The 19,752-nt window shown below is 44.8% G+C and overlaps 1 pseudogene; it reads right to left on the bottom strand.

Annotated features, from left to right (window-relative positions):
• The window catches only part of LOC130879248 (guanylate cyclase 2G-like), a 34,081-nt pseudogene that overhangs the window by 2,556 nt on the left and 11,773 nt on the right, over window positions 1-19,752 (bottom strand).

Genomic DNA, 19,752 nt, shown 5'->3' with positions numbered 1-19,752 from the left:
TTTGGTTCTGAGCACCTACAAGGTAACACCAGCTCCAGGAAATCTGTCATCCTCTGACCTCTGCTCATGCACACACGGTATGTATACACACACTCAGACATAAACATACAATCAATAAATTTCTAAAAAATAAGATGCCAGGTGGTGGTGGCTCATGCCTTTAATCCCAGTACTTGGGAGGCAGAGGCAGGTGGATCTCTGTGAGTTCGAGGCCAGCCTGTTCTACAGAGCAAGTTCCAGGACAGGCTCCAAAGCTTCATGGAGAAACCCTGTCTCGAAAAAAATGTTTTAAAAAAGAGCTGAGCATGATGCATGTTTATAACCTCAGTGTTGTAAAGTAGAGATGGGTGAATTCTGAGAGCTCACTGGCCACCCAGCCTAGTCAATCAGTGAACTTAAGCTTTGGTAAGGGACTCTGTCCCCCAAAATAAGGTGGATGGTAGTAGAAAGAATACCTGATCTGTCCACACACACACACACACACACACACACACACACACACACACCCATGTCAAGTGCCCCGGAGGAGAGAAAGCAAGGAGGAAAATTCCAGGGGATGATGTCCTAGGCAGAGCAGGGGTAGGGATCAGCTCTCAAAGGTTCTCTGTGCCATTGGCATTTGTGGAGAGTTCTAGAGGATGCCCACTCAGTATCTGTCACTCAGGGATATGGCCCACACTATCCTCCCAACCTTGTCTGCCCCAGGACATGGACAGAGTGGTTCTGCTGTGTCCCGCAGGTGTATGAAGGCACAGGAACACAGACAGCATCCTGTAACTGTGCTGTGTTTCTCCCTCCAAAGAGGTCCAACAACCCAAAGAGCAGTATCAGCACCACTACAAAAGTCACACCATCTCGGCTTTGCTGTCCATCTTCTTCTCACTCTGGGGGACCGTGTTTACATGCCCCCTTTGAGTAGCACCATGCAGGACATAGCTGCCACTCCCCTTTAGCCTCAGCCTGACAGTCTAAATTTGAAGAGTCTATCTTCACCCTGGATTGCTAAGGATCATACCAACAGAAATCAAGGCTCACAGAGGATCCAAAGGGAGCAGCTATCAGCTTCCTGGAATCTGAAAGACACGTGTTTTTGAGACGCCAAGGTCTCTCACTGGCCTGGAACTCACCAATTAAGATGGTTGGCCAGTGGATCCCAGCAATCTTCCCTGATTCTGTCTCCCCAGCACTGAGAACTTTGTACCACAAAGCCCTGGTTAGGGATCAAATTCAAGTCTTCCAGCTTGCAAGACAATCCTTTCGGTGACTAAGTCTTCTGCTGTCCCCACACAGTGCCTCTGGACACGCATGTACCCCTGGGACTAATCAAACCCCTTCCCAAGAAGACAAACCAATGAAGTATGGTGTTTCCGCCGTGAATGGAGATGAAATGAGATGTGGTCTGTCCCCCTGAGCCCGGAGATGGTGGATAAGGAGTCTGTGTGCATCATAGCTCACCTTGTGCACATCATGGGTTTCTACTGTGTGGCCGAACAAACTGTACCAGTCGTTGAGGAGACTGATCACTTGCAAGGAGGAGCTGAGAGCGCACAGCTTTGTGACTCCCACAATGTCAGAGAAAAAGATGGTGACAGATACAAAACGTTCTGACTTCCCGGCTATAAGCTGCTCCCCAATGAAGCTGCAGTCCGAGAAAGGAGAGTTCTTAGCGAGCTCCCGCTTGTTTCCACTTCCACAGCTCTCGGCAAAGTCAACCCTTCTACGGACCCTCTGGCTTGCGTGGGCTAGGTTCTTACTTATTAAATTTACCACCTAGAGGGATTCTTGTGATGTGTACTTATTCACTCGCATTGTCTCTAGAGAGAGATTGTAAGTGGTGGCTATGAATTGCAGGAGAGGGTGAAGGTCAGGGACAGGTCACACAAATGGCTTCATTGAAAACATTTTCTCACTGAAAACATCTTAGTCCTTTTTATTGCTTATGGAGTTTGGTGGTAAAGACTTGGTGTGCAGGTGTGGAAGTGAGTATAATCACTCACCAATCCATAAACGAATATTCTTACTTCAACCAACTGTTTTCCTATTATAAGTGTGTTCAAATCCCCTATGCTCAAGAACAGTGGTTCTCAAGTCTCCTAAGACTGCAACCCTTTAATCAAACAATTATTTGACCCCCAATCAAACAATTATTTTCTTTGCTACTTCATAACTGCAATTTTGCTACTGTTATAAATAATAAAGTAAATATTTTTGGAGCTAGAAGTTTCCAAGGGAGTCACAACCCACAGGTTGAGGACCACTACTCTAGACAGCTCTGATGGACCATGCTTTTAGTCCCAGCACTCGGGAGGCAGAGGCAGGTGGATCTCTGTGAGTTCCAAGCTAAGGTCTCTGTGATACTCTATCTCAATCCCAGCTTTCACTTCTTGATGTTCAAACGAACAAGGATTCTAAAAGCAGATGGTTTGCCCTAGTGTTCAGAAAATGCTCAGGTGGAAAAGGAACCAAAGTTGAAGCAATTTTTTAACTTGATGCCACAGGCACTTATTGAACTAAGCAAAGAGTCAGAGACACAGGAACGCAACGGTGGCGCCTTGGTGGTTGGACATAAAGCTAGTCTGCCATCTAGTGGCTGTATCCTATTGCTGCATCCGTCACCTTCCACATAAACCACACTGTATCTTCCATCACCTAGGATTGGGAGGTTTGCCTGTATTTTCATTAATAAGGTGGGCCAATTTGCCAACTATTGCATGCATGCACAATTATCCTTCCCTCTTCCCCTCTCTCCCTCTTTCCTTCCCCCTCTTCCTTCCTCCCTCCCTCCCCACCAAACCTGAGGGACAGCCATGGCCGCTGGAGTTGAGAAGGAGACAGTACTATGCGTCTTACTGCCCTGAATTTATCTGAGGAGTTCCTCGAGAGTCCATCAGTTAATAATGAAGACTGACAGTGCCTCTGGGATGTGGGCTTGTTACCTAGCAACACACAGCCTGGCATTTCCATCCCATCATTTCTAATGTATTAGCTACTTTGAAGCAGTCATTCTTTGTCTTTAGCAAATAGGCAGGACACTGGCCTGGGGTGGAGAAGTTGAGGAAATACTTCTGGGCCCCTTCCTCTATTTCCAGAAAAGGTTTAGAGAGTGGCTCTAAACAGCGCTTGTTTCCAGGTACTGCTCTCCTTGCTGGTCCAAAGACAAAGACGACCAAGATCTGCTCTTCTCCAATGTGCCTTAGCAGGGACGCTGATGAAGGTGTGGAGTCCCAGGAAATGAGAGGTTGTGGATTCATTCTGTATTAAGAAAAATCAGGTTTGACCAAGGAACACTCCCTGAGAAATCTCCAATAGGAGCGGATGGCCCAGATGTCTGAGGTCTACATCCAGAACAGATTCAAGATGCTGGCTGAGATGGTCAAGAGTCACAGGACACTCCAGGCAGGACTTGACCATAATCTAAATTTTTTTTAGGTTTCCATAAGATTATCAGTGCCCCCAATCAGCAGTAAGTAGCCTGGAAAACTACACCCACATTCCCAAAAAATGGACTATGAATGTTTGCCTTTGTTTAGAATGTTGGTTACAAGTTGTTATGGATAATCATCAGGAGAAAAGCTAAACAAAGGAGATCTGATTCAGAGTTCTTGTTTTGGAAAAAAAAGGGGGGGAAGTGCTGTGGGACAATGGTCTATACTCTGTAAAGATTTGTTACTTATATTTTACTAAAATGCTGATTGTCCAGTAGCCAAGCAGGAAATAGAGGCAGGGCAACCAGAACAGGAGAATTCTGGGAAGAGGAAAGAGTTAGTCTGCAGTTGTCACTCAGCCCAAAGGAAGCAAGATGAGAATGCTTCACTGATAAAGGTACCAAACTACGTGGCTAACATAGACAAGAATAATGGGCCAATTTAAGATATAAGAATTAATTAATAAGAAGTCTGAGCTACTAGGCCAACCAGTTTATAATTAATGTAGATCTCTGTGTATTTCTTTGCGACTGAACAGCTATAGAACCAGGCGGAACAGAAACCTCTGACAACAAATGGTGCAGCCTCCTTACTATAGGGTCCTATAGGATTTTATTTTTCTTTTTAAGGGTAACTGTCAGGTATGACTACTGTTAGGTGTGAATACTGTTTGGTGTGAATACTGTCGGGTGTGAATACTGTAAGGTGTGAATACTGTAGGGTGTGAATACTGTCAGGTGTGATTACAAGCCCCTTAAGTAAACTAACTCTTGCCATACTCCTGAATGATCCTAGAGAGGAGGGTAGCATCATCACTAGCTTCTTCTTGCGGGTCAGTAAATGGAGGTAGAGAAGTAATTTGCCAGGCAGTGCAGTGGCAGAGATGGAGGTAGGCTGGGCACCCTGAGGTCAGATTCCAACCATGGCCTTGACCAGCTCCAGCTCCCTCTGCTGAGGAAAAAGACCAATGACAGGCAGGCAGACATGGCTGCTAGCCACAGGCTTCTGTGGAAACTCACACTATGGGACTGATTTGTGATAGACAACTAGACAGCAATAAACATCCATGAGCTCTTCATACTATGTGTGCTTTACCCATGTCATGTGTAACCTTTTCTGAGGCAGGCGACTAGTCTCATTCTTCACATAAGGAAACAGCAGTTTGAAGGCTCACACGTAGGCGGGGATGGATCTGGGACCACCCCAGGCTTCACAGTCTTCAAAGCCCAGCCTCTTCTTGAGCCCTGAGCACCACTCTGGTTCTGGTGCTCTGGGTGTTGCTAAGGTCAGTGGGAGAGAAGGGAGGGGAGACCGCATGCCTCCAACACCTTACATAAGAGCAAACTAGATCCCATTAGGCAAGGAGCCAACTGGGAAGGATGAAGTGATCAGGCAGGCTGACTCAGGAGGCACTGGATGGCACAGTAAGGAGTGACTGAGGGGGGCATTCTTAAAGCTTGGGACCCCTAAGCCTTGAGCCTCTTAGATACCACCTCAAGTGATGCTGACAAGCTAAGCACCCTAAGGCCAATATTGCTTTGGAAATGTGGACCAATATAGACAGCAACAAGGATGTGACTAAGAGAATGGATATATCACTATATCAGGGGACAGGGTTGCTTTATCTTGGCAGCAGGCTTGCTGTTCAGATGGCAAAACTGAACCCCTATTCACATCAAGCAGGCTAAGATCCAAGTGTGTGACCTGGTGAGACCTGAGAGCGGGCCAGAGCTCTCCCTGGCCCTGCAGACACACAATGCTTTTCCTTCTGCCCTTGCCAGTCCATCCCCAGGCAGGAGACTTATCACAGTGTCACACGGGTTCTCATTCCCTGCCTCACAGTAAGGAAAGAGCAGTTTAGTGCCCAGTGGAAGGCAGGGGCTTTCATGGAGCTCACATGTATAAAATCAACATGCTGAGGGATGGTGGGGTTCTGGGAATGCAGTGATCTCCACAAGGTGGCATGCAAGCTTTCATTCTTATTTTTCTTCCTAACGAAACAGCGTGAAAATACATACTGTCAGAGAACAAACAGAACTACAACCGTGTCCGGGATCCGTAAGGTAGATATCTTGCACTCAGGCAGTCTACCACCTGACTGTGACTTGTACCACTCGCTCGACTGGAAATTTCTGGAAGGTCCCCAAGGCTCTTACGCCCGACTCTCATGTTTGTGTTCACTGGTGCTTAGCAGGAAGCCTGAGAGGAAACACAGCCTTTAAATCAAACTAGCCACACCTCCAAGCTGATGTTGACCCGTTGGGCCGGTGATGTCACCTGATGAGACCTCATTTTATTCCCTCCTGAAAATGGAGCAATTACTGCTGGTAGTTAATTAGTGAGATCACATCTGACCAAGCACAATGCAAGTCATAGGTGTGTTTCCAATTTTTCCAGCAGCCATCTTAAGAAAAGCTAAACAAGTGAAAATCATTTTAACAATACTGTGAATTTAATTTGGTGCACTTAAAGATCTTTTTTCCAAATACAGTCAACATGAAAACATCTGTGGGATTTTTTTTTCATTGAGATTTCAAATTGTTCATGGATTGCTTTCATACTTGAGACGTATCCCAGGTTGGACTTGCTACATTTCCAGTGTTATTAGCATATGTAGCTCACGGTACCATTTTCAGAGAGAGCAATGTTATGTCATAGAATTATTAGGAGATTTCAATAAGAGAGTGCAGTTTTTAAGACCCATTGGGAAGTTATTAATAAGTATGAAGAATTATGTTAGTACTAAAACTTAACATTTAGTACATATCTGTTATGGGGTAGCCATAGAGCTAAACACTTTATATATTTAACTCTCAAATCAACTTTCAGAGAAGGACTCTGATATTATCTTTATTTCTGAGTCTCAGGGTAGTGAAGGTCATGTGACCAGTAAGTGACAGAGTCAAAGTTTAAATCTCTAAGCTAATTTCTGTGTTAAATCGTCCCTCATCCTCAGACTTCATCGATACTCCATTTACCTAGAAAGTAACACTGCAGACTTTATTGTGCTTTCCAAAGCCTTTTGCAAGATCATATCACTGCTTGGGATCCCTATTGGGCAGGAAATGAGCCTTGATCCCCTATACTTCCTATAATCAGATCCAAAGTAAATACTCAGCCCTCTAACTCGGCTCCTTGGCTCATTGGTAGTCTCTCTGGTGCCTGATATAGGGGAAATGCTGGCAAATATGCATCTGTTTGTCATTGATGTGTGACAGTCAGAAGTCCTCATCTGTCCTCAAACAGCTCCGGAGTAAAGCAAAACTTTAACAGCTACTCATTAAAGGTTTACGGCCGTAATAACGGTGGTTTTCCAGGACTGCCCTTGGAGACACAGTCATGGAGAAGGCTGTGTTTGCCTACCTTGCTTGGCAACAAGATGCTAGCCAGCTTTCCACCAGAGCCAGACAGCCAGAGTCTCGCCAGCCCAACCTGGTTCCTCAGGAACAAAGGGCAGTGCAACCCTTGAGGAAGGAAAGGTTCTGAAGCCACACAGGCCAACCTTCAGTCACCTTATACGAAAGCACAGATAGGAATAGACTGCGCGGTCATCCAGTGCTCAGTGTCCTGAGCCTTAGTAAGGACAGGGCTGAGCTTTCGTGCTTGTGCCTGCCCAGCACCCAGCACGTGTCCTCTAAGGGGCTTGTTTATTGATGAATGCAGTGCTAACTGGAGATTGCACTAACAGTTTCTACCACGGGGAAGTCGGAGCACCTTTCTCTCTAGGATCGACTTCCAGGTGCTTTTCTTGGTCCTTTTAAATGGCAGAAGTGTACACAGCACACTAAGGACAGCTGCACACTAGTCCAGTCTGAGGAGACAGCCTCAAGATGCTGGATCATATTTACTGGCTGTGGCTCACTCCAGAACTGGTCTTTTTATCTGCACACCTGCCTTCCTCATCCTTCACCACCATCTTTCTATACACCTACAATGAGTCATCTGGGCTTTTGGATCTAGCCACCCACTCCCTGCCTACTCCCTAGCTTCATGTAAGGAATGAGTCTCTCTCTACCAAACTCTGAATGGCCCTTGCCAGACCCTGATATGCACCCTATATAGAAAACTTGTTTATAGGAAGAGGCCACTTGTTTTGACCGGCCGCCTGACTAGCTTAGCCCTGAAATAACCACACAGAAACTGTATTAATTAAATCACTGCTTGGCCCATTAGCTCTAGCTTCTTATTGGCTAACTTTACATCTTAATTTAACCCATTTTTATTAATCTGTGTATTACCACAAGGTTGTGGCCTACCAGTAAAGTTTCAGCACATCTGTCTCCGGCAATGGATCCTGGCGTTTCTCTTCACCTTCTTTCTTCAAGCATTCAGTGCAATTTTCCCTGCCTACATAAGTTCTGCCCTATCAACAGGCCAAGGCAGTTTCTTTCTTCATTAATGGTAATCACAGCACTGTTACAGTGATCATCGTCCTCCTCTTATCTACCGCCGTTGTCGCCCCTTGTGCCCCAAATCAAAGCTATGTCTTTCACACCCTCTCAGATTTACACCTCCTGCTCACACCTTTAGCTTTGCAGTACTAATCCCCAGTTTCTGGGTAAGGACACAAGGGCTGGAGAGAAGAAAGGCATATCCTCCCTAGCTCAACTTGCTGACCACTGATGGAATTCTCTCTGGGACAAGAAGTTCTCACCTGCTCTCTCCTGACTGGGCAAGTCTAGCATCCAGTCCACCTTTGGTTCTTAAAGTACTTTTGTCCCTCCATACTGACATGTGATTAGAGAATGAGAAAATCATGGAACATCTGACTGAAGTGATCAGATTTAAACCAGGGATCAATCCATTTAAGACACTTAAGGGGAGCCAACAACGATGAAGGAAAACTCAGCAGCGCTATGACATATATTCTTTAAGTCAGTTTCTGTGATACTTGACTATGTCATATGCAAATGAGAGCTTGAATATCCAGTCCCTCTCATGATCTGAGTTTCTCAAACATCCTAGAAAACACAGTTATTCCAAATATCACCGGACTGAAGCTGACGCACAATGAGCTCCCTCCGTCGAGTGGGGCAGACGATCATGGAGGTCGTGTCTTTTCAGTTGGAGCTAATGGGAGGCGGGGCATGTGGGGCCTAAGTGGAAGTCACAGGAGATTGCATAGTCTCGCCCAGTGTGGAGAAAGGATACAGTCTGGAATTCCACCAAGTCGTCTTTTCCCTGATGCAGACCTGATGGTCATGTGCCAGAGAAAGGGGGGGTTTCAAGAAGAGGGGTGACATTATAGAACAAGCCAAGTTCATGTGGCTTCCACCCAGAGCAAAGGAAAATGAGAGTCGTCAGATTCACCTTACTCTGACCCCATGAAGAAGCCTAAGATAGTTCAGGACTTTCAACAAGACCAAAACAGAACTGTGCATGGATGAATGGGAGAGAGATGGGTAAGGTTTTCCACTCTCTGACTAGTGAGGACTGATGAAGAGTCAATACCTTTGCTTACCTTCAGACTTCCTTTATTGCAATACTGTGTGACAATGCAGATGTTAGGTGGTTCTGTGCACACACCAAAGAAGGAAACTATGTTTTCATGCTTTAATTCACACATCTGAACATCATAGTGTGATGTGGGAGTGATCTCTTTCTAATCTGTTGCTTTCATTGGTTAATTAATAAAGAAACTGCTTTGGCCCATTCGATAGGCCAACCCTTAGGTGGGCGGAGTAGACAGAACAGAATGCTGGGAGAAAGAAGCCGAGTCAGACAGTCGCCATGATTCCCCCACTCCAGACAGACGCAGGTTAAGATCTTCCCTGGTAAGCCAGCTCGTGGTGCTACACAGAATATTAGAAATGGGTTAGATCAATATGTAAGAACTAGCTAATAAGAGGCTAAAACTAACGGGCCAGGCAGTGTTTAAAAGAATACAGTTTCTGTGTAACTATTTTGGGTAAAACCATGCGGGCGGCCGGGTGCCGGGGACGCAGCCCTGCCGCTCTTATTTCAACAATAGTGGCAATATCATTATGTATGGAGACTGCCCTCACATGGTGACCGTACTGTGTGCTTTACCCCTTTTAAGGTGCTATGAGAGAACTCCTTCCATTTTACAGGCAAAGGGACAGGTGCCTGAACTCATTGAAGAAGATAAATTGATAAACGACACAGCTGCGAAGAAAACCCAGGGAGTCTGGCAAACAAACCAGGGGGTTATCAATGTCCAATCCAAGCCATGGGCTGTAATTAAACTGCATTGTCACTGACAGATCCTCCACTGCTTCCCTGGTTGTGGCTGTTAATGCCAGTATGTGACCCCGGGTCACTGACCCAATGCAAAGTGTCAAACCCTCCCCAAGATCCAAGTGAAAAAGGAAGCAGGCAACCATCACAGACTCAGGATGATGGGTCAGAATTACGGCCCTTAAGGAAAAGGGAAGGGGGCAGGTAGAGGCAGGAGGGAGCCAGGCTTCAGGGTCCTCTCTAAGAGCAAAGAGCCTGAGGTCCAAGTCTCTGCAGCAGAGAAAGAACAATGCATCAGACTAGGAAACACCCTTCCACCTTTGAACCTTTGGGAAGAAGGCCACTTCTCACAGTGGGAACCGAGGGCTGCTGGGGCAGAGGGGCCTCACCAGCCACACTTCCTGCAGCACACTTGGCTTCTTAAGCCATGCTTCTGCTTCGTCATCAATCTAGCAGAGGGCCACGCGATTTCCCTGGAATCAGAAACAAAGTAGAAAGTTATTTTTTTTTCCTTTTAGTATTTTAAACACATAGGCGTTTTTGCCTGCATGTATGTCTGTACACCACATGTGTGCAGTGCCTGAAAAGAACAGAAGATGGCGTTAGATCCCCTGGGACGGAAGTTACCGGTGGTTGTGAGCTGCCATGGTGTGTTAAGAATCAAACTCAGGTTCTCTGGAAAAGCAACCAATGCTCTTAACCACTGAGTCATCTCTCCAGTCCCAAAGTAGAATGTTCCTAACTCAGGATGATCCAGAAAAGGCGAGAAAGGGGAATGAGAAAAGTGAGGAGAAAGTCATCCATGGGATATAGCATCCAGCTCCTCACAGACCAGTCAACCCCCTTGGTGACACTATGGTTGGTCCAGGACTCGAACAGTTCAGCAGTAAGGTCTCCTTCAACTGCCATCACAGCTCTTCAAGGTAGCTGTGGTTAGCCCCATTCTGGATAGGATCGCTGAGTCTGGGTAGCTTGTCCAGGGAGGCACATGTGTGGTCATCAGCCAGATCTGAATATCTGATTCTAAGACCAACTCTCTCTTCTATGTCTCATCATCATGCAAGAAAATAGTAAGTTGACGCCCTACATCTGGAGTCAGGTGCCTAGTTCAAGTCCATTGTGACTGTTCAGTTTAGCTTCTCCCAGCCTCTCTTTCTTGCCCTGCAAAATGTCAGGGGCCACCGCCACCAAATTTGTATGGTTTGGGGAAGGATGGGATGAGTTAAAAAGCACATAAATCTTGTGTGAAATGGCACGTTTTACTTTTGTTACCTATTCTGTCTGCTTTTAGAGTCACTCAATCCCCAAGCAGAAAAACGTATAATGATGAGAGAGGAGCTGATCAGAAGGAACGATGTGGTCTGAAAACTCCAGGGAAGGCAAGGCTCAGATCAGCTCAGTATCATCCTAGATCTGCCCCTGTCAGTGCAGAAGCAAGGGTGATGGGTTCGGGATGGAGACAGGACGTCTATGGAGGAAGGGGTGCCCGTGGGGACTGAGGAAAAGATTCCAGGAAGAAGTGATGCCTGTGCTGAACCCTGAAGGATGAGGAGAAGGCTCCAGCTGGGGTGGGGAAGATGAAGGGGACTTGACACTGCCAGAAGTTGAAAGCGCACTTTAGAGCAACAGCCAGTGATTGCTTTGCTTGGCATTTTCTGCCTTCATTTCCCGGGACCTATTCAACCTTCCCCAAAGGCAACTGAGCTTTTAGAGGGTGACTCAGCATGTGCCCTGGGGCATTCAAGGCCAACTGAGAAAGGATGGGGGAAGTAATGTCTGAGCTTCCATCCCAGACCAGTTTCGCACTGCAGAGGTACCAGTAGCCACCAGAGAGTCATTAAAGTCCAGGATAAATGAATCCACATTCTGAGACTGTGCTACCTACTAAGTTTGCCACTGGCCACATGGGACTACTTAAATTGTGTGTCTATAGATGGGCAGCATATGGTACCAGAGGTCAGTGTTGAGGGCTTTCTTATATTGGTTTCCACCTTACTTTTGAGACAGGGTCTCTTGTTGAATCTGAAGCTCATTAGGTCAGCCAGACTGACTGGCTAGCAAGCCGTCTCTACCTCTCCAGCACTGGGGTCATAGGCATGTGTTGCCACTCCTGGTTGCTGTCCTATGTGGGTGCTGGGGACTGAAACTCAAGACCCTGTGCTTACGCAGTGAGAGCTGTATTGGCCAAGTCATCACTGCTGCTCCCTAGCTATTTAAATGTAATTACCGCTGACATTCAGTTCCCCTGGAGACACTAGTGTTCAGTCACCTGTAGCTAGTGGCGATGGTAGCTTTGGGGTATTGCCATCACCACGGAAGGTTCTACTAGGAGTTCTTTGTCTGATCAAATCACGAGTATAGGAATCACAGGGGAGCTTGTCGAAATGCAGAATCTCAGCCTCCACTCTGCTGACCCCAAATCTTCACTCTAGAAACATTTCTTAAGTTCTTTTTAAAGTAAGATGTAATATTTGTATATACCTTTTCTGCATTTTTTTTTTTTTAAAAAAAATATTGTGCTTCAGTTCTCAAAGTTAGAGAATCACCAGTCTGGAGACGCAAAGCTCCTGGGATTTTGCTTGGAGGATGTCCTAGTGTTCATAATGCCTGGCCCGATCAAATTCAACTGGAGAACAGCACAGATGTTCACATTAACTTTCATACGCACAGAAGTGCCTGGTTCAGTCCCACAGAGGCATAAACATCTCTTCACCCTGTGGGCTCCTGACAAAGGATCTACGATCTGCAGAAATCTTCACAGCAGACGTGCTGCTAACGTTGTACCTGACACAGGTGTGCCTTGTTGGCGTGGCTGGAAAACAAGGCACAGCTTGGTTGCTCTCAGTAGTGATCGAGAAATAGGATAAACAGGTAGATTATTGAATCTACCTTAATCCATAAAACAACTGTTAATCTCAAAATACTTTACATTGTTATGGATTTTAGTTTATTGATATAAATTTAAGGTTAATTTTGTTATGCTCTCTCTATATTTTTACTCTTGTTTAAGGTATTATATCTTTATAGCTCAGTCAAAAATGTAAGGCATAATTAAAAATACCAGTTTATAAAAATTCAGTTAATCATCTATAATAGTCAAACTTATAGCCTTATTAGTAAGGTTTTCTACATATACAAAGGTATATTTCAGATAGATAGGTATTCTTCAAACATTTTGAAGACCTACATAATATGGCATTTAAAATCTTTTAATAACAGATTTTTCAGGACAGTAAGACATGTCAGTTCCTGATTGCACCAATGTACTCCAGAAAAGATTATGGGCATTGCAGAAACTCTATATGGAATTTATTTTCTTCATGGTAAAAGCTAGCCATATGGGCACAGAACGTGCCCTTGCTTCAATTGCTGACAGTTACTGTCCAAACTGGATCAGTCAGACACAAAAAAAGGTGAATGTCAAACTTTGTCAAGGCAAGGTAAAACAGTCCTTCAAATTTCCCTGATTCTATATACCCAAAGGATGCTCAATCATACCACAAGGATATGTGCTCAATTATGTTCATAGCAGCATTGTTCATCATAGCCAAAACCTGAAAACAACCTAAATGACTCTCGACTAAAGAATGGATAAGAAAAATTTACACAATGGAGTACTAAACAGCAGAGAAAAATAATGACATCTTGAAATTTATGGGCAAATGTATGGATCTAGAAAACATAATGTTGAATGAGGTAACCCAGACCCAGAAAGACAAATATCATATGTACTCACTCATAAGTGGCTTTTAGAAATAAAGCAAAGAAAAACCAGCCTACAGTTCATAATCCCAGAGAACCTAGACAACAATGAGGACCTTAAAAGAGACATACATGGATCAAATCTACATAGAAAGTAGAAAAAGACAAGATCTCTTGAGTAAATTGGGAGCATGGGGACCATGGAAGAGAATAAGAAGGGGAGTGGAGAGGAAGGGAGGGGAGTGGAGAAAATGTATGGGTCAATTAAAAACAACAAAACACTTAAATAAAATATAAATAAATAAATAAATAAATGGATTGTTTAAAATTTTTTTCTGATTCACAGAAAAGTCCATCAGATATGCTGGACCTGTAGGCCAAAGATGGATGTTCAACATTACAGAGGAAACTTGGGTGACTGTTCAGGCAGCTAGCAGTTTTTGTCATTTCTTACTCTTGGAAGTCACTAACCTGTATTTCCTTCTTACTCAGGTAATAATGTTATTTCCTTCTCAAATTTTGGATGGAGTTGAAGACTAGATAGTTATAATTATAATTTTTCTTTGTTATGATAAAAAGGTAAATTAGATATAATACTTTAAACTCACCAAGATAGGATAGATAATTAAATATTTTTAATTTTTTAAAATACAAATAGAGTAGATATTGTAACTATAAGTCTTACTTGATAACTGTTTTATTGTTTATAATTTTACTATGTTAAAGTTAAAACCTTCCTTTTTGATTAGACAGAAAGGGGGAATGCTACAGGATAGCCCTTCTGCATGCTGTGAATATATGTTGCTCTCATCAGTTGATAATAAAAGTTACTTTGACCTATAGCAAGGCAGTGCATAGCTAGGTGGGAAAGCCAGACTGAATACATGGGGAAAAAAGGACAGAATCAGGAGAGATGCAAGCCAGCTGTCCAAGAAACAATATGTCAGAGGACCAGTAAAGCCAGAGGCCAAGAGGCAATGCATAGATTAATAGAGATGGGTTAATTTAAATGTAAGAGATAGTTAGTAATAAGCCTGGACTATAGACCCAGCAGTTTGTAATTACTATTAAGCTTCTGAGTGATTATTTAGAAGTAGATGCAGGATGGGGTGGGACAAGGAAACCTCTTTTTACAAAGGAGGATAAATTACGAGATCACATAGTCAATACCTAGAAAAGCCAGTCCTTGAACTCTGATCGTTCTGATCCAAAATGTATCTACTTGCTACATGCCTCATTCTTGGCATCAGCACCACCACGGGTAGGACAGGCTCTAAGGCCAGACTGCCTACATTCATGTTCTAGCTGTGATACTCAAGGAGAGATGGGAGGGAGTGAATTTCCAGAGCGAGGCTTGGTTACCTCTATGCTTAATATTTCCAGCACTTTTTCACACCTTCAGAACATAGGAGCCTAATCCTGTTTATGGTGAATATTGATGGAACCCTTATGTACAAAACCAAGCAAATCAGATTACAGCTCTGGGTGTGGAGATGGAAGAGGAAACCCAGATCCCTGGGGACATTTGGAAGTAGCTTGACTAATAGAAACCCATCTCTTGGTTTTAGGACACCAAAATCTCCAAGACTTGGTACCAGCCAATCTTCCTAGCCTTCAGCATGACATGTTCTAATATCCTGATGTTTTAACATTCTATGTGACTTCTCTCCTTGTCATTGCTAGCAATTCTTTCATCCTGAATTGCACCTCCTCTAAGAAACCTTCAAGTTTTTTTCCATTTCAGGGCTTCCACCTCACCATGGAGACACCCCTCTGCATCCCTCTGGGACATCCTGAAGCCTTGAACTGTGCTTGGGCTACCCTGGATAGGAGACGGCTATGAGTGTTATGCAAATGAATTATTTGCAGCACACATTGGTAGGTTAAAGGGGTTAATATTTCCAATAGGACTGGAGGCTCCACAGGAACACCCCCACAGAAGTGTTGAGCTTTAGAAGACTACCAGTCACAGAAGAGTTAAGCTTTAGAAGACTACCAGACATTTCTAAAGAGTCAAAAGCCAAGTCTCAGCCACAGATGGAACCATATATCAACCACCTCCCCCTCACAAGGTTCAGGGAGTGTTGTGGAAGAGGGGACTGAACGACTGTAAGCACTGGATGAGGGGAAGGCTGGCCTTGGGGAATTCACAGACACGTGGTTGGTTACCAGCACAAACTCAACATGAGATCGAGCTGGTTTAAAAGTCCAACATGGAGCATGGATGAGCTCTGAGAAGTTTTAGTTGCTGAGGGAGAAAAAGAGAGTCGCTTTCAGAGTAGAGTAGGTGGCCATCAGTAGGCTGCCCATGCCCCAGTGGGTGACCCCACACACATTTGCGTATGGACTTAGTGTTGGGAGGCATGAAGTCAGGAGAGAAATGAAGATGTTTTGGGGGAGAGAGGTGAAAGGAGGAATGGAGATGTGGGTGCATTGTACAGATGTATGATAGAGACAGATGTAGTTTAATGTTAAAATTTGAGTTTTTGGAGGCAGGGAAGCATTCTCAGACAAATGTAACCTAGAAACTTAGCTCAGGTCTTGAGTCTCTTCCGATTGCTCACTTGAACAGTGAGCCAACCCCTAGCCCTCATAAGTTCCTGTGGAGGTCCCTTTGCAAGTCACCAGGGAAATGTGTGGCCTCTCCTTGTGCTGGGGAAGGACAGTGAGTTGTCATAATGGATCTGCTGCAAGGTGTTTCCGTGACAACTGCACTTTTCCTCTCTGCGTCCATAACACCAGACCAGCAAAGGCAGCCACTGTGGCCAGAACCAGAATTGTCCCTGTGAGAACCACAGCAGGTGCAGCCATACCTAGGGGTAGAGACAGCCGTTACACAGGCCCACCTATGAGCAGAGGTAAGCATGTCCCTGGGATCCTACCGTGCTAACATGGCCAGTATAGTCACTTCATTTTTTAACAGAAACTTCTATAGTAAGAACATAGGAATGACTCCAACACTTGGGTTGAACACGAACTATGCATTCTCCGGGCATGGTCTATCTAATTCAAAATTCAGACTCCTAGCCAGTCATTCAGCTATATCCTCCTGCCCAGATTATTTCTGCCTCCTTGAAGGAAGCTCTAAGACTCAAATATCAGGACTGATGTTCCCTAGAGAGATGGCTCTAAACAGAGAAGGTGGGCAATGGTGCCCCTGGGAGATACTGATGGTATCGGAAAACACCAGTTCTAGCTGGAAGGTGCTACTTCTCACTGTCCACAAGCACAGGACAGCTTCACACGGAAAGGTTTTCTGACTGCAAAGACAGCATTGTTGAGAAACCATCCCTGCTACCTCCTCTGAGCTGTCATGCTTGCCTGTTACAGCAGGAGGCTCAGTTTTGCAAAGCTCAGGATGAAATCCACAGCCAGGTCTGTCTCCAGGAAGGGAGACGTCAAGTCAAGAGATATTAGAGGCATTCCTCCAAGGCCTTTAAAGCAGAAAAGACAAAGGTTCGTGTTCAGTGCATTTATGCCACTGGTCTTCACCTCATACACATCAAGAGCAACTGAGACATACATTAAAAAAACAAACCAGGGGCTAGAGAACAGTGTCTCTGTGGGTCACGTTGGTACCCGCTGTGAAGTCTAATGACCCAGTTGAGACCCTGGGACTCTCATAATAAAAGGACAGGACTAACTCCCTGAAGTTGTTCTTGTAGAAACACATTCAAGCCATGGCATGAACATGACCCCCATGCATGCGCACATGTGTGAATGTACACACACATGAATATGCTGGAATTTACTTTTCTCAAAGAATAAGGGAGGGAAAATGTCTCAGATAGAATCTGGGTTCACCGTAGTGGACAGGTAGGCATTGAATTAAGCACTAGCATTTCTTTTCATTTCCTCATTGGCTTGTAGCTGAGAAAACAATACAAAGGATTTTTGCAGGACTTTCTGGGAGCCCAGAACAGCACAGGGAGGGTCCTGATGTCCATGAGTCTCTGGGAAAGTGACTTTACTGAATGTGAGTTTGGGCCTGTAGATGTCCCCATGATTCACTGCCCTAGGGGGTCAGGGCTTCTTCTGGACACCACTGGGAATGGGATCCAGCTGGAGCATCAAAACCAAAGTCCCTAAGAAGCCACAGTTGGGATATTGTGTTTCTGTATTCTTCCCTGGGATCCTGAAAAGGGTCATACCCACAATCTCTGCAAAACCCCTTTAAAGCCCAAAGTGGATCTTTGTGAGTTCAGAAAGCTCTGATGTCATAATAGGATGTTGTCATCTCCACAGTCCATGGGGAACAACTGGTTTTGACTGGGTGATCCACGCCTTTAATCCTAGCTCTCAGAAGGGAGAGGTAGGTGGATCTCTCTGAGTTCAATACCAGTCTGGTCTCCAGAACTAGTTCCAGGACAGTCAGGGTTTCACTGAGAGACCCTGTCTTGAATAACACAGACAAAAACAAAGAACTGATTGTGTGTATATGTGTACATATATATCAAAAAACGCCTAGTGTTTTACATGCGTTTACAATACTGTATTGGTCTGCTTTCATAGGTGCCTACTCAGTGCTAGGTGCTTCCCCCATGTAATTGTCTATGTTAAAGTTAAAACCTTCTTTTTAAACAGAAAAGGGGAAGTGTTGTGGGAGTCCCTTCTGTGTGCTATGAGTACCATTAATGAATAAAGAAACTTCTTTGAACGTATAGCAGGGCAGAACTTAGGAAGGCAGGGAAAGCCAGACTAGATGCTGGGGAAAAGAAAGGCGGAGTAGAGAGAAGCCATGGAGCTGCCGGAGATAGATGCTGGAAACTTTAGCTGGTAAGCCACTGCCATGTGGTGATACACAGATTAATGGAGATGGGTTAAATTGATATGTAAGAGTTAGCCAATAAGAAGCTAGAGCTAATAGGCCAAGCAGAGATTCAATTAATATAGTTTCTGTGTTATTATTTCGGGGCTGAGCAGCTGGGAACCAACAAGTGGCTCACTCCTTCCAACACCCCTACAGCAGCTGGAAAAGAGAGATATCCAGAAATAAGCCATCTTTTCACCTGGCGGGGTCCACAGTCTGACCCTTGCTCCTCATCAAACCCTGTCTTCAGTGTCTCAGCATGGCCCCAGACTGGGAGTAGCTTCCTCTCTTGCCAGTGTTCTCTGTCAAACATTCCCCGTGTTCTTCTGTACACACTCATATTTCTCTATTATTCTCTCATGACAGTTCTGACAGAGCCAATCTGCTTGATTGAACTGTGCAGGTTCCATATTTGACTGTTCCTCCCTGACTACTCGTCCTGTTGTGCTCCTGACAAAGGCAATGGGAACAGCCTGAGGACCCAATGGCAGCTCGTCTGCTACATCAACATAGTGTATTGGTGGACCCTCAAGGCCATCCTGGAAGGCAGATGCCATTAATGGTTCTGGTTCATGTCTGAGGAGACCCAGCTATGAGGAAATACGGTAATTTAGTCCAAGGCTCCACAGTGGCTTCCCATCCCATAACTCTGTGGTCATGAGCATGGACTTCACAAAAGATCGTCAAACCACTGTTTAATTTAGGCTAAGGAAGACAATGGTGTGTGTGTTGTGGGGTCAGGTAAAGCAGAATTAAGAAAGATAAAAACACAATTGACTGTACACAAACCACTACCAGACCTGCTCCTCAGAGGCAATGGAGCTTTGGAAGAGTGGCCCCCTCTGCCTCTTGTAGGCTTGTTTGTGGAAGCCGCCTCTCCATAGGAGCAGGGGGCGATGAGAAACACCAACTCATAGTGTTTGCCATTTCTCAGCACAAGGTCATAGACTGTTGTGTGGAGCGGCAGGCTGCGTCCCGCCGCCCAGCTAGCTTTATACCCGAAATAATTACACAGAGACTGTATTCTTTTAAACACTGCCTGGCCCATTAGTTTTAACCTCTTATTAGCTAGCTCTTACATATTGATCTAACCCATTTCTAATATTCTGTGTAGCACCACGAGCTGGCTTACCAGGGAAGATCTTAACCTGCATCTGTGTCAAGTGGGAGAATCATGGCGACTGCCTGACTCAGCTTCTTTCTCCCAGCATTCTGTTCTGTCTACTCTGCCTACCTAAGGGTTGGCCTACCAAATGTGCCAAGGCAGTTTCTTTATTAATTAACCAATGAAAGCAACAGATTAGAAAGAAATCACTCCCACATCAATAGACCTTGTCATTTCTCAGCACTTCTGTCGAAAAACTGTCCTAAAGAGTAACAGTAAATTTCACCGTGCCTTAGGAAATGATCCGTGGGTCCCAACTACATTCAAGGCAGCACAGAACTTTTAATTGCTGTTAGATGCTGATTCTTAGAAATGAAATAAACCCAGAAGGTGCTGTAATCCTGGGTACATGTTTGCTGGCTGAGCACACAAGCAGCAGGAAGTAAGTCAAAGAGTAAAGAAGGAAGAAGATAGTGGTGCACCAAGGACCTAAGACACAGAAAGCTTATGTA

Source organism: Chionomys nivalis, chromosome 8 (genome assembly GCF_950005125.1).
Source record: "Chionomys nivalis chromosome 8, mChiNiv1.1, whole genome shotgun sequence".
Taxonomy (NCBI): Eukaryota; Metazoa; Chordata; class Mammalia; order Rodentia; family Cricetidae; genus Chionomys; species Chionomys nivalis.
This window is presented reverse-complemented; position numbering and strand designations above follow the sequence as displayed.